The 13708-nt window shown below is 37.8% G+C and overlaps 1 non-coding gene across 1 annotated transcript; it reads left to right on the top strand.

The window, feature by feature from the left end:
* The first annotated feature begins 13278 nt into the window (after positions 1 to 13278).
* Positions 13279 to 13385, top strand: LOC126804939 (small nucleolar RNA R71). The gene has a single exon (XR_007673797.1). It is a non-coding gene; the product is annotated as a small nucleolar RNA R71 (small nucleolar RNA).
* The last annotated feature ends 323 nt before the right edge of the window (positions 13386 to 13708 follow it).

Here is a 13708-nt window from a genome sequence, read left to right as displayed (position 1 = left end):
TACTATTCCAATTGTGTATGTTTTCATTTCTCGTTTGAGTATTTTTCTGTAAGCCTTTCTGATGCGAGTTTCTATTGAATTTGAGTATTTTGCAAGTGTGGGAGTGTGTTTCTTTCAAACTGAGTTTCTTTACATCGTTTGCATATCTTTACTATTCCAATTGTGTATGTTTTCAATTCTGGTTTGAGTATCTTTCTAAACGGATTTCTGATGCGAGTTTCTATTGAATTTGAGAGTTTTCCAAGTGTGGGAGTGTGTTTCTTTCAAACTTAGTATCTTTACATCGTTTGCGTATCTTTACTATTCCAATTGTGTATCTTTACATCGTTTGCGTATCTTTACTATTCCAATTGTGTATCTTTTCATTTCTCGTTTGAGTATCTTTCTGTAAGGTTTTCTGATGCGAGTTTCTATTGAATTTGAGAGTTTTGCAAGTGTGGGAGTGTGTTTCTTTCAATTTGAGTATCTTTACATCGTTTGCGTATCTTTACTATTCCAATTGTGTATCTTTTCATTTCTCGTTTGAGTATCTTTCTGTAAGGCTTTCTGATGCGAGTTTCTATTGAATTTGAGAGTTTTGCAAGTGTGGGAGTGTGTTTCTTTCAAACTGAGTATCGTTACATAGTTTGCGTATCTTTACTATTCCAATTGTGTATCTTTACATCGTTTGCGTATCTTTACTATTCCAATTGTATATCTTTTCATTTCTCGTTTGAGTATCTTTCTGTAAGGCTTTTTTATGCGAGCTTCTATTGAATTTGAGAGTTTTGCAAGTGTGGGAGTGTGTTTCTTTCAAACTGAGTATCTTTACATCGTTTGCGTATCTTTACTATTCTAATTGTGTATCTTTACATCGTTTGCGTATCTTTACTATTCTAATTGTGTATCTTTTCATTTCTCGTTTGAGTATCTTTCTATAAGGCCTTTTGATGCGAGTTTCTATTGAATTTGAGAGTTTTGCAAGTGTGGGAGTGTGTTTCTTTCAAACAGAGTATCTTTACATCGTTTGCGTATCTTTACTATTCCAATTGTGTATCTTTACATCGTTTGCGTATCTTTACTTTTCCAATTGTGTATCTTTACATCGTTTGCGTATCTTTACTATTCCAATTGTGTATGTTTTCATTTCTCGTTTGAGTATTTTTCTGTAAGCCTTTCTGATGCGAGTTTCTATTGAATTTGAGTATTTTGCAAGTGTGGGAGTGTGTTTCTTTCAAACTGAGTTTCTTTACATCGTTTGCATATCTTTACTATTTCAATTGTGTATCTTTTCAATTCTGGTTTGAGTATCTTTCCGAACGGATTTCTGATGCGAGTTTCTATTGAATTTGAGAGTTTTGCAAGTGTGGGAGTGTGTTTCTTTCAAACGTAGTATCTCTACATCGTTTGCGTATCTTTACTATTCCAATTGTGTATCTTTACATCGTTTGCGTATCTTTACTATTCTAATTGTGTATTTTTTCATTTCTCGTTTGAGTATCTTTCTGTAAGGCTTTCTGATGCGAGTTTCTATTGAATTTGAGAGTTTTGCAAGTGTGGGAGTGTGTTTCTTTCAAATTGAGTATCTTTACATCGTTTGCGTATCTTTACTATTCCAATTGTGTATCTTTTCATTTCTCGTTTGAGCATCTTTCTGTAAGGCTTTCTGATGCGAGTTTCTATTGAATTTGAGAGTTTTGCAAGTGTGGGAGTGTGTTTCTTTCAAACTGAGTATCTTTACATCGTTTGCGTATTTTACTATTCCAATTGTGTATCTTTACATCGTTTCAGTATCTTTACTATTCTAATTGTGTATCTTTTCATTTCTCGTTTGAGTATCTTTCTATAAGGCCTTTTGATGCGAGTTTCTATTGAATTTGAGAGTTTTGCAAGTGTGGGAGTGTGTATCTTTCAAACTTAGTATCTTTACATCGTTTGTGTATCTTTACTATTCCAATTGTGTATCTTTTCATTTCTCGTTTGAGTATCTTTCTTTAAGGCTTTCTGATGCGAGTTTCTATTGAATTTGAGAGTTTTGCAAGTGTGGGAGTGTGCTTCTTTCAAACTTAGTATCTTTACATCGTTTGCGTATCTTTACTATTCCAATTGTGTATCTTTACATCGTTTGCGTATCTTTACTATTCCAATTGTGTATCTTTACATCGTTTGCGTATCTTTACTATTCCAATTGTGTATCTTTACATCGTTTGCGTATCTTTACTATTCCAATTGTGTATGTTTTCAATTCTGGTTTGAGTATCTTTCTGAACGGATTTCTGATAAGAGTTTCTATTGAATTTGAGTATTTTGCAAGTGTGGGAGTGTGTTTCTTTCAAACTGAGTATCTTTACATCGTTTGCGTATCTTTACTATTCCAATTGTGTATGTTTTCAATTCTGGTTTGAGTATCTTTCTGAACGGATTTCTGATGCGAGTTTCTATTGAATTTGAGAGTTTTGCAAGTGTGGGAGTGTGTTTCTTTCAAACTTAGTATCTTTACATCGTTTGCGTATCTTTACTATTCCAATTGTGTATCTTTACATCGTTTGCGTATCTTTACTATTCCAATTGTGTATCTTTTCATTTCTCGTTTGAGTATCTTTCTGTAAGGCTTTATGATGCGAGTTTCTATTGAATTTGAGAGTTTTGCAAGTGTGGGAGTGTGTTTCTTTCAAACTGAGTATCTTTACATCGTTTGCGTATCTTTACTATTCCAATTGTGTATCTTTACATCGTTTGCGTATCTTTACTATTCCAATTGTGTATCTTTTCATTTCTCGTTGGAGTATCTTTCTGTAAGGCTTTCTGATGCGAGTTTCTATTGAATTTGAGAGTTTTGCAAGTGTGGGAGTGTGTTTCTTTCAAACTTAGTAGCTTTACATCGTTTGCGTATCTTTACTATTCCAATTGTGTATCTTTACATCGTTTGCGTATCTTTACTATTCCAATTGTGTATGTTTTCATTTCTCGTTTGAGTATCTTTCTGTAAGGCCTTATGATGCGAGTTTCTATTGAATTTGAGGGTTTTGCAAGTGTGGGAGTGTGTTTCTTTCAAACTGAGTATCTTTACATCGTTTGCGTATCTTTACTATTCCAATTGAGTATCTTTACATCGTTTGCGTATCTTTACTATTCTAATTGTGTATCTTTTCATTTCTCGTTTGAGTATCTTTCTGTAAGGCTTTTTGATGCGAGTTTCTATTGAATTTGAGGGTTTTGCAAGTGTGGGAGTGTGTTTCTTTCAAACTGAGTATCTTTACATCGTTTGCGTATCTTTACTATTCCAATTGAGTATCTTTACATCGTTTGCGTATCTTTACTATTCTAATTGTGTATCTTTTCATTTCTCATTTGAGTATCTTTCTGTAAGGCTTTTAGATGCGAGTTTCTATTGAATTTGATGGTTTTGCAAGTGTGGGAGTGTGTTTCTTTCAAACTGAGTATCTTTACATCGTTTGCGTATCTTTACTATTCCAATTGAGTATCTTTACATCGTTTGCGTATCTTTACTATTCTAATTGTGTATCTATTCATTTCTCGTTTGAGTATCTTTCTGTAAGGCTTTCTGATGCGTGTTTCTATTGAATTTGAGGGTTTTGCAAGTGTGGGAGTGTGTTTCTTTCAAACTGAGTATCTTTACATCGTTTGTGTATCTTTACTATTCCAATTGAGTATCTTTACATCGTTTGCGTATCTTTACTATTCTAATTGTGTATCTTTTCATTTCTCGTTTGAGTACCTTTCTATAAGGCTTTTTGATGCGAGTTTCTATTGAATTTGAGAATTTTGCAAGTGTGGGAGTGTGTTTCTTTCAAACTGAGTATCTTTACATCGATTGCGTATCTTTACTATTCCAATTGTGTATGTTTTCAATTATGGTTTGAGTATCTTTCTGTAAGGCTTTCTGATGCGAGTTTCTATTGAATTTGAGAGTTTTGCAAGTGTGGGAGTGTGTTTCTTTCAATCTGAGTATCTTTACATCGTTTGCGTATCTTTACTATTCCAATTGTGTATCTTTACATCGTTTGCGTATCTTTACTATTCCAATTGTGTATATCTTCATTTCTCGTTTGAGTATCTTTCTGTAAGGCTTTCTGATGCGAGTTTCTATTGAATTTGAGAGTTTGGCAAGTGTGGGAGTGTGTTTCTTTAAAACTGAGTATCTTTACATCGTTTGCGTATCTTTACTATTCCAATTGTGTATCTTTACATTGTTTGCGTATCTTTACTATTCCAATTGTGTATCTTTTCATTTCTCGTTTGAGTATCTTTCTGTAAGGCTTTCTGATGCGAGTTTCTATTGAATTTGAGAGTTTTGCAAGTGTGGGAGTGTGTTTCTTTCAAACTGAGTATCTTTACATCGTTTGCGTATCTTTACTATTCCAATTGTGTATGTTTTCAATTCTGGTTTGAGTATCTTTCTGAACGGATTTCTGATGCGAGTTTCTATTGAATTTGAGAGTTTTGCAAGTGTGGGAGTGTGTTTCTTTCAAACTTAGTATCTTTACATCGTTTGCGTATCTTTACTATTCCAATTGTGTATCTTTACATCGTTTGCGTATCTTTACTATTCCAATTGTGTATCTTTACATCGTTTGCGTATCTTTACTATTCCAATTGTGTATCTTTTCATTTCTCGTTTGAGTATCTTTCTGTAAGGCTTTATGATGCGAGTTTCTATTGAATTTGAGAGTTTTGCAAGTGTGGGAGTGTGTTTCTTTCAAACTGAGTATCTTTACATCGTTTGCGTATCTTTACTATTCCAATTGTGTATCTTTACATCGTTTGCGTATCTTTAGTATTCCAATTGTGTATCTTTTCATTTCTCATTGGAGTATCTTTCTGTAAGGCTTTCTGATGCGAGTTTCTATTGAATTTGAGAGTTTTGCAAGTGTGGTAGTGTGTTTCTTTAAAACTGAGTATCTTTACATCGTTTGCGTATCTTTACTATTCCAATTGTGTATGTTTTCATTTCTCGTTTGAGTATCTTTCTGTAAGGCTTTCTGATGCGAGTTTCTATTGAATTTGAGAGTTTTGCAAGTGTGGGATTGTGTTTCTTTGATGAATGCTCGATTACTCGACATCAATATTTAACCCTGAACACATCATAGTAGTATAAAGCAAGAGGGTATCGTTCACAAACCGGGGATCCAGCCAGGGCTTAGGATCACAATACTTACACGAATTCATAAAGGGTTTAAGGTTTGATATAGATTTTGGATCATAAAAACAGTAAATAAAACCTAAACTAATATATACATGTGATCAACCAACCAACACATAAACAATCACCAAAACAACTCACATAGAGGGAATCGAAACAAGTTCTATGTCCATTCTTAGAATCATGCCTAGACATATATTGAGCAACCATGGATGGATCATGCATTTAGGGTTCTAAGCAGTAACCTAAACACATAGACACTTAACACATTCAATCACAACCAAGCAGCCATAATCGAAATTCTAACATGTTCATCTTAATCATGTAATTCCAAAGCCATGCACATTGAATTCATCAAGTATGTCACTTACTTAACTAACAACCATGCAATTCGAAAATCACATAAACAAGAATAAACATGTTCTTAGCATAAGTCTTTAATCCAACAACCTAAATATCATGCTACAAGCATAGTCATAACATATAGGCATCGAAATTGTTCAAAAGCTAGGTTCGGCAGAAACCAAAACCGAAATCCATAAAACCAAAACATAATTTTCGAATCCTCTATATAAATTGAATCAAGTAGCTATTTCATAGACAAAATTGATACAAGACTACTCTAAACAAATCGCAACTTCATCCATGAACAAGAACAAAACCAAAACCGAAATTAAACAAGAGTGAATCATGGTTACACTTTATAAATCAAGCAATCCACAAGTGTAGCCGAGACTTCTATGGATGAAACCTCCTTCACAAGCGTGTTTGAAAGGCTATTGATAGGTGGGGAATGATGGAATCGGTTTTAGGATTTCTTGGAATGGTGAAGGATGAATTCGGCAGAGCTTATGGCTGTGTTTGTGTGTAGGGCTGATGATGATTCTGAATGGAGAGGCCGGCCTCTATATATAGAGGTTTAGGAAGCCTTCTTTCCGTGCCATAAGGAGATAGAATCCAATCGGGAAACTGAAATCCTCTTTGTTATGGATTTGATTTATGTACTCCATATCCAACTTGATGTAGGAAACCAAGTTCAATAGGGAGATCACTTTAAGGGCTGCACGGCAATCTCTTGGTCCAACTAGGAATAGCTAGGCCGGCCTCCTCTTCTCCTTGTTCAACTCGAATATGATTTCCTTGTTCAACTAGGAATGCAACTCGGCAACTCTCCTTTCTTTACAAATATGATTTGTCTTTCCTGAAAAGAAATCGTCGATTAAGGAATATGAAAGAATGAAAATAGGAAAGTAGAGTCCTAGTCGAGTAAGGAATCCTAGCTCAATCAGGAGTTCTAACACTTAGCACAATTTCATCATCAAATCATCTAAAATCGAAATAGCTCTACGTAGAACATACATGTATCAAATATGAACCTAAAACAACTAAATAAGAAGTAACAAAGCATAAGAATATGGCATATATACATTAAGAACGTCACACTTTGTGCTCCTATCAACAACCCCACACTTAGACTTTGCTAGTCCCTTAGCAATCACTAAAAAGGGAAATCAAAACATAAACGAAAACAATACAACTATAACTAACGACACAACATTCTAATGCCTTCAACATTTTGTCTCAGAGATCTTCAAACTCATAGCATCAAGAATAGCATTCAATCGAAATAGATAAGATGAATTCAATGGTTAATAAACATGAGATTTCGTTTAACAAGTAAGACATGGCAGAAACAAAGGTGTAATTAAGCTCAACATGTTCAAAACGAGTTCAAATTCAACTCACATAGGATATGCACTCCAAATCTTTTCTCTCAAGAACATGGCATATGCTTAAAAGCTTTTCACACACAAGAGTTATGAACATAGTGAAAATCGAAAACCTCATGAAAGATACCAATCATATGCACAAATGAACCCAAACCATATGCTTACTTATGAAACAAACTCCACAAATCAAGGACTACTCATTTTAAGAATCATGCGGATATTTAGAGAAGGGATGACTTAGGCTCGGCATTGACATATTTTTCAAGGTAAAGGGAATCACAAAGGTCATCCTCAAGACTTAGCAGAGCAAAACATCCACCTTATGTCGCCATACTCCATAAAACAAGGGCCAAATATCATCATGTTGGACCCATTCTTCACTTTAAACATTGTGAAAACGAACAAAGGCTAAAGTATAACATTATTGAGCCTTCAACAAATACATCACAACTCCAAATTCACATAGATCAATGTCATGCCGAGATCTTTCATCATACTTTCTTTTCCATTTTTTTCTCAAAACCGTGTATATATACTTTTCTTCTTCTTTTTCTCACGGCATCAATACATTTTTTTCCTCTTTTTCATACTCTTTTCACGGCATAACATACATACAATAGCATAACCCCACACTTGAATCAAATCATCACTCCATATTACATCCAAGAATCGGCTCTGCCAAGCCTCAAAGACAAGGTAGAGATATAACTATACTAAGCAAGGATATAACATGTTGGTAATGAAAGAAAAGGCTTAACGTAGGCTCAAAGGGGTAAACACTAAGGTGTCCCAAGCAGGGCTCAAATAGGGATACGGCTTTTTGGCTTTAAGTGGTGGAAATCCTAAAAAGATCCAACAATCCTTTTCAAAATCAGAGTATATTATGACATAAAGCTTCGAAAGTTTCACAAAGTAAGTTCTAGCATTCTTTAGTTCATTGCAATTCTATGGCATATGAATTGATCAAAATAAATGTAATGAGGTTATAAAGCCAAGAAACGATAGAATAAAACTCCAAAGAAAGGCACATATATATGGCTCGAAAACTCACTTAGGTTCCATGAATTCAAACAAGTAAGGAACATGCTCATTCTGTACCTAAGTTTCAAAATCCTCATCTACTACATGTTCGTACAAAATCTACACATCGATTAACCATCAAATAACAATTAAGTACATTCCAATATCGTGATCATCTATCAACCATAAATTCAAAGATCAACTCATCCTAGACAGTTAAAGGCATACCTAGGACTCAAAACAAAAACAAAACAACATAAAAATCGAAAAACAGAACCAAAATGACACTAAAAATCGAAAATCAAAACAACAAAATTGAAACACATAGCATCAAACAATAGAAATCAACGAATGATGTATACCCCACCCCACACTTAAAACTTACATTGCCCTCAATGTACAATATGATAAGCAACGAAAATTAGAAAGAGTTAAGGGATAAGAAAATGCAAACACTCGTTGATGGCTCCTTCATTGGCTTAAGTTTAGAGTCTATAGCCTAGACTATCTCCAAAGCATCACTTGCTTGCCGTAGGATCAAGGAGAGACGTCTCCTCCACATTGTGTTCCACGAAATTGTCATAGTACGGCTTCAAGCGATGTCCATTGACCGTGAATTCCTTTCCATGCACCATACTTTTGATCTGAATAGCACCAGAAGGAAAAACATTAGTAACAACAAACGGTCCTAGCCACCTAGAACGGAGTTTGCCCGGAAACAATCTAAGTCGAGAATTAAATAAAAGAACTTTCTGCCCAACGACAAAGTGTTTCTTCCTAATCATGCGGTCATGGAATGTCTTAGTCTTCTCCTTGTAAACCATTGCCGAATCATAAGCCTCATTCCTAATCTCTTCAAGCTCATGCAATTGCAACTTCCTATGTAATCCGGCCTCATCAATGTCCATGTTAAAATTCTTCACAGCCCACCATGCACGATGTTCAAGCACCACAGGAAGATGGCACGCCTTGCCATAAACTAGTCGAAATGGTGACATGCCTAGGGGAGTTTTGTATGCCGTCCTATAGGCCCAAAGAGCATCATCCAATCGTTGAGACCAATCCTTGCGTGATGGTCCAACAGACTTCTCTAAAATTCTCTTGATCTCACGATTAGATAGCTCTACTTGTCCACTTGTTTGAGGGTGATAAGGCGTAGCAACCTTATGCTTAATTCCATACTTCTTCAACAACGCCTCAATGGTCCGGTTGCAAAAGTGAGATCCTCCATCACTAATGATAACTCTCGGCATACCAAACCTGGAGAAAATGTTAGAACGAAGGAAATCTGCAACAACTCGAGAATCATTAGTCCGGGTGGCCTTTGCTTCCACCCATTTCGAAACATAGTCAACACAAACGAGTATGTATAAGTAACCATTTGAGCTAGGAAAAGGTCCCATGAAATCAATACCCCAACAATCAAAAATTTCGACATAAATAATCGGTGTCATAGGCATTTGATCTCTAGATCCTAAGTTTCCCATACGTTGGCACCTATCACAAGTCATGCAAAAATGATATGCATCTTTGAAAACCGTAGGCCAAAAGAAACCACATTCGAGCACCTTAAGAGCAGTCCTACGTGAACCAAAATGTCCTCCACAAGATTCAGAATGGCAAAACGTAAGTATAGAGTGATGTTCATGTTCAGGGACACACCTCCTAATGATTTGATCAACACAATGTTTCCACAAGTATGGTTCATCCCAAACATAATACTTAGCTAATGCCTTGAGTCTATTCTTTTGTGCATGCGATAAAGTATCCGGAAATTGCTTAGAAACAAGATAATTGACAATATCTGCATACCATGGCTCACTTACCTCAACTCGAAAGAGTTGCTCGTCCGGAAAGCTCTCTTGGATAGCCAAGGGTTCGGCATTTCTCACCAAACGACTCAAATGATCTGCCACAACATTGTCACTTCCCTTCTTGTCCTTGATCTCGAGATCAAACTCTTGGAGTAGAAGAATCCATCGAATCAATCTCGGTTTGGCATCCTTCTTTGTCATTAAATACTTCAAAGCTGCATGGTCAGTGTAAACAATAACTTTAGATTGAAGTAAGTAAGAACGAAACTTATCTAGAGCAAAGATCACGGCAAGAAGTTCTTTTTCAGTTGTGGTGTAGTTTTGTTGAGCATCATTGAGTGTTCGTGAGGCATAGTAGATGGCGTAGGGCTGCTTGTCCTTCCTCTACCCTAGCACGGCTCCAACTGCATAGTCGGAGGCATCACACATCAACTCGAATGGCAAGGACCAATCCGGCGGTGCCATGATCGGTGCTGAAGTTAGAAGCTTCTTCAAGGTCTCGAATGCATGCTTGCAATCATCATCAAAGTTGAATGGGACGTCTTTTTGGAGCAATGAACTCATTGGTCTCGCAATCTTGGAAAAATCCTTGATAAACCTACGATAGAAACCTGCATGTCCAAGAAACGATCGAACATCCCTCACGCTTGTGGGGAGGGGTAAGTGACGCACCAGATCTATTTTAGACTTATCAACCTCAATTCCTCTAGATGAAACAATATGACCTAAAACAATGCCTTGCGTGACCATAAAGTGACATTTTTCCCAATTCAAAACCAAGTTAGTTTCCTCACAACGTTTGAGCACAAGTTCAACATTTTCTAAACAAGTTTCGAAATCTTCACCATAGACAGAAAAATCATCCATGAAAACTTCAATTTTAGAACCAATATACTCGGAGAAAATATGATACATACAACGTTGAAACGTACTTGGGGCGTTGCATAAACCAAAAGGCATGCGACGATAGGCAAACGTACCAAAAGGGCATGTGAATGTAGTCTTCTCTTGATCTTCTTCCGCAACACTTATTTGGTTGTATCCACTATATCCATCAAGGAAACAATAGAAAGAGTGACCAGCTAACCTCTCAAGCATTTGATCAATGAATGGCAATGGCATGTGGTCCTTCCTTGTTGTCGCATTGAGCTTCCTATAGTCAATACAAACTCTATGACCGGTCACCGTCCTTTGAGGTACCAACTCGTTGTCCTTGTTCTTCACCACCGTGATGCCTGACTTCTTTGGCACAACTTGAATGGGAGAGATCCACCTACTATCCGAGATGGGGTAGATCACGCCACAATCGTGCAACTTGGTGATTTCATCCTTTACAACTTGCATCATTGGTGGGTGAAGGCGTCTCTCACCTTCCTTGGTTGGTTTGGCACCATCTTCTAGCAATATTCGATGCACACACATGGTAGGGCTGATCCCCTTGATGTCGGCTAGGGTCCATCCTATTGCCGTCTTGTGTCTCTTCAACACTTCAATCAATCTCTCTTCTTGCTCCTCATTTAGTGCAGATGAAATGATCACGGGCAATGTATCCTCTTCTCCTAGAAACGCATACTTCAAGTGGTCCGGAAGAACCTTAAGATCAAGCTTCGGAGCTTGCACCACAGAAGGAAGATTCTTGTTAGTAGTTAAGATAATTGGACTAGGAGAGACAAAACTTACCTCACTTGCAACCTCAAGGGAGGTCACGGTTTCATGAATGAAAGATGGCACGGCATCTTTAGCTTCTAGCACCGAAATGTTCGAGCTATCACTTGTGAATCCGGCCCCTTGGGCAATAGTGAGTGCCAACTCGTCATTTGTCAAGGTATCTAGATAGTTATCTGCAAGGGAATCAAGTATGTCAACTGAAAAACAATCACTTAACTCCGAAAGAGGATACCTCATAGCTTCAAAGATGTTGAAGCTAATCACTTCACCATCGAACTCAAAGGTGAGTGATCCACTAAACACATCTATTTTTGTTCTTGCAGTCCTCATGAAGGGGCGGCCCAACAAGATAGGGACCTCCTTGTCATCTGCCTCCGTTGGCTTCATGTCTATGACATAGAAGTCGGCAGGAAAGATCAAGCTCGAAACCTGCACAAGAACATCTTCAACATAGCCCAAAGGGACTTTGTTGGAACAATCAACCAATCGAATCACAACATTGTCACGTTTCAAATCACCTAGACCTAGGTTCTCATAGATATAGTGCGGCATTACATTGATAGATGCACCTAAGTCTAACATTATCTTTTCAAATGTCATGTTTCCGATTGTACAAGGGATAGAAAAACTCCCTGGATCCTTAAGCTTTGGTGGTAGCTTCCTTTGGAGCACGGCAGAAACCGTCTCACTCATTGTGACAACCTCCTTCTCTCGAGTCATCCTCTTGTTGGTGCACAATTCTTTCAAGAACTTAGCATACTTAGGATTTTGTTGTATGCATTCAATAAGAGGCATGTTCACTTCCACCTTCTTGAAAATGTCGAGCATGGCTTGATCAGAGTCATCCTTCTTTTGCTTTGCAAATCTACTAGGGAAGGGAACACGAGGAAGAGCATTAGTTGAAACCAAACCACTAGAGTTAGGATCCTTACCTTTGTCATGCACGACATGATCATCTTTTGGTAGAGGCACGGCATCTTTGGCTTTAGAGGAGGCAGGGTCCTTCTCTAGGTCTTTGACATTGTATTTCTCGGCCTCCTTACCTTTAGAAGGCACGGCCTTCTTATGTTGCTGCATTAGAACATCCAAAGTCCTCCCACTTCGTGTCACCATGGCCTTCACATTCGGATTAGGCTCAGTTTGGCTCGGCAACTTCCCTCCTTCATGGATCTTGCCCATGAAATCGATCACTTGTCCCATCTGCTTCTTAAGCTCGGTTATATCCTTAGAATGAGCTTGTTGACCTGTAACTAAAGCTTGAGTAGCAGAGTTTAGATTTTGTTGCCCTTGAGCAAGAGACTTCAAAAGTTCATCATAGTTAGGTGAAGATGCATTATTCGAACCATGAACATTAGAGTTAAAGGGAGCAGAACCTTGAGGTACCTGAGGCCTCACAAACAAACCTGAAGGACGAGGTCCTTGACCTTGAGCATTGGATGGTTGAGCATTGTTGCTCCAACGAAAATTTGGATGATCTCTAAGTCCAGGGTTGTATGTGTTCGAATATGGATCATACCTAGGCCTTTGTTGCCCCATAAAGTTCAACTCTTCTTCAGTCATTGCACCATTTGGACAATTGTCAGTCGTGTGATCCTTGAAAGAACAAATGCCACATGCTTGAGGGTTGATGCTCGAACCATTGAATGCCTTGACTAGCACGTCAAGCTTCCTTTCTAAAGTCGCCATCTGATTCCTTGCATCAACATCATACACCCCACGGCTCTTGCTTCCTCTCTTCTCCTTGGAACTAAATTGGCGATTGTTGTCAGCCAAGTCATCGATCAAGGTGTAAGCTTCTTGACCGGTTTTGTTCATGAATGTGCAGCCACATGCCGAGTCCACCATGCTCTTATTGGTGGTGTCGAGTCCTTCATAGAAGAATTGCACCAAGTCATCCAACGAAATACCATGGTGAGGGCACTTCCTTTGTAGTTCCTGAAATTCCTCCCAAGCCTCATAGAGTGAATCACCATCTTTTTGAGTGAAGTTCTGAATCTCCCTCCTAAGTCTTTTCGTGAGTTGAGCAGGGAAGAATTGCTTCAAGAACCTCCTAGTCATTTCGTCCCATGTAGTGATGATTCTTGCAGGCAAAGAATATAACCAACGTTTAGCATCATCCTTAAGGGTAAATGGGAACAAAAGCAACCTCAAGCCTTCTTGAGAAAGATGATGAATCGATTGGAGCTTGCAAATGTCCAAGAACTCCCTAAGGTGAACATTAGGGTCTTCCATTGAAGAGCCAGAGTACTTAGGCAGCTGCCCAAGCAATTGAACAGGAATGGAGAAGTTAGCTTCATCAGGTGGAGTGAAGGCAATGCATGAGGGTGATTCCG

Source organism: Argentina anserina, unplaced genomic scaffold, assembly GCF_933775445.1.
Source record: "Argentina anserina unplaced genomic scaffold, drPotAnse1.1, whole genome shotgun sequence".
Taxonomy (NCBI): domain Eukaryota; kingdom Viridiplantae; phylum Streptophyta; class Magnoliopsida; order Rosales; family Rosaceae; genus Argentina; species Argentina anserina.
The sequence above is the reverse complement of the archived record's forward strand: the minus strand, read 5'-3'. Positions and strand labels throughout refer to the sequence as shown.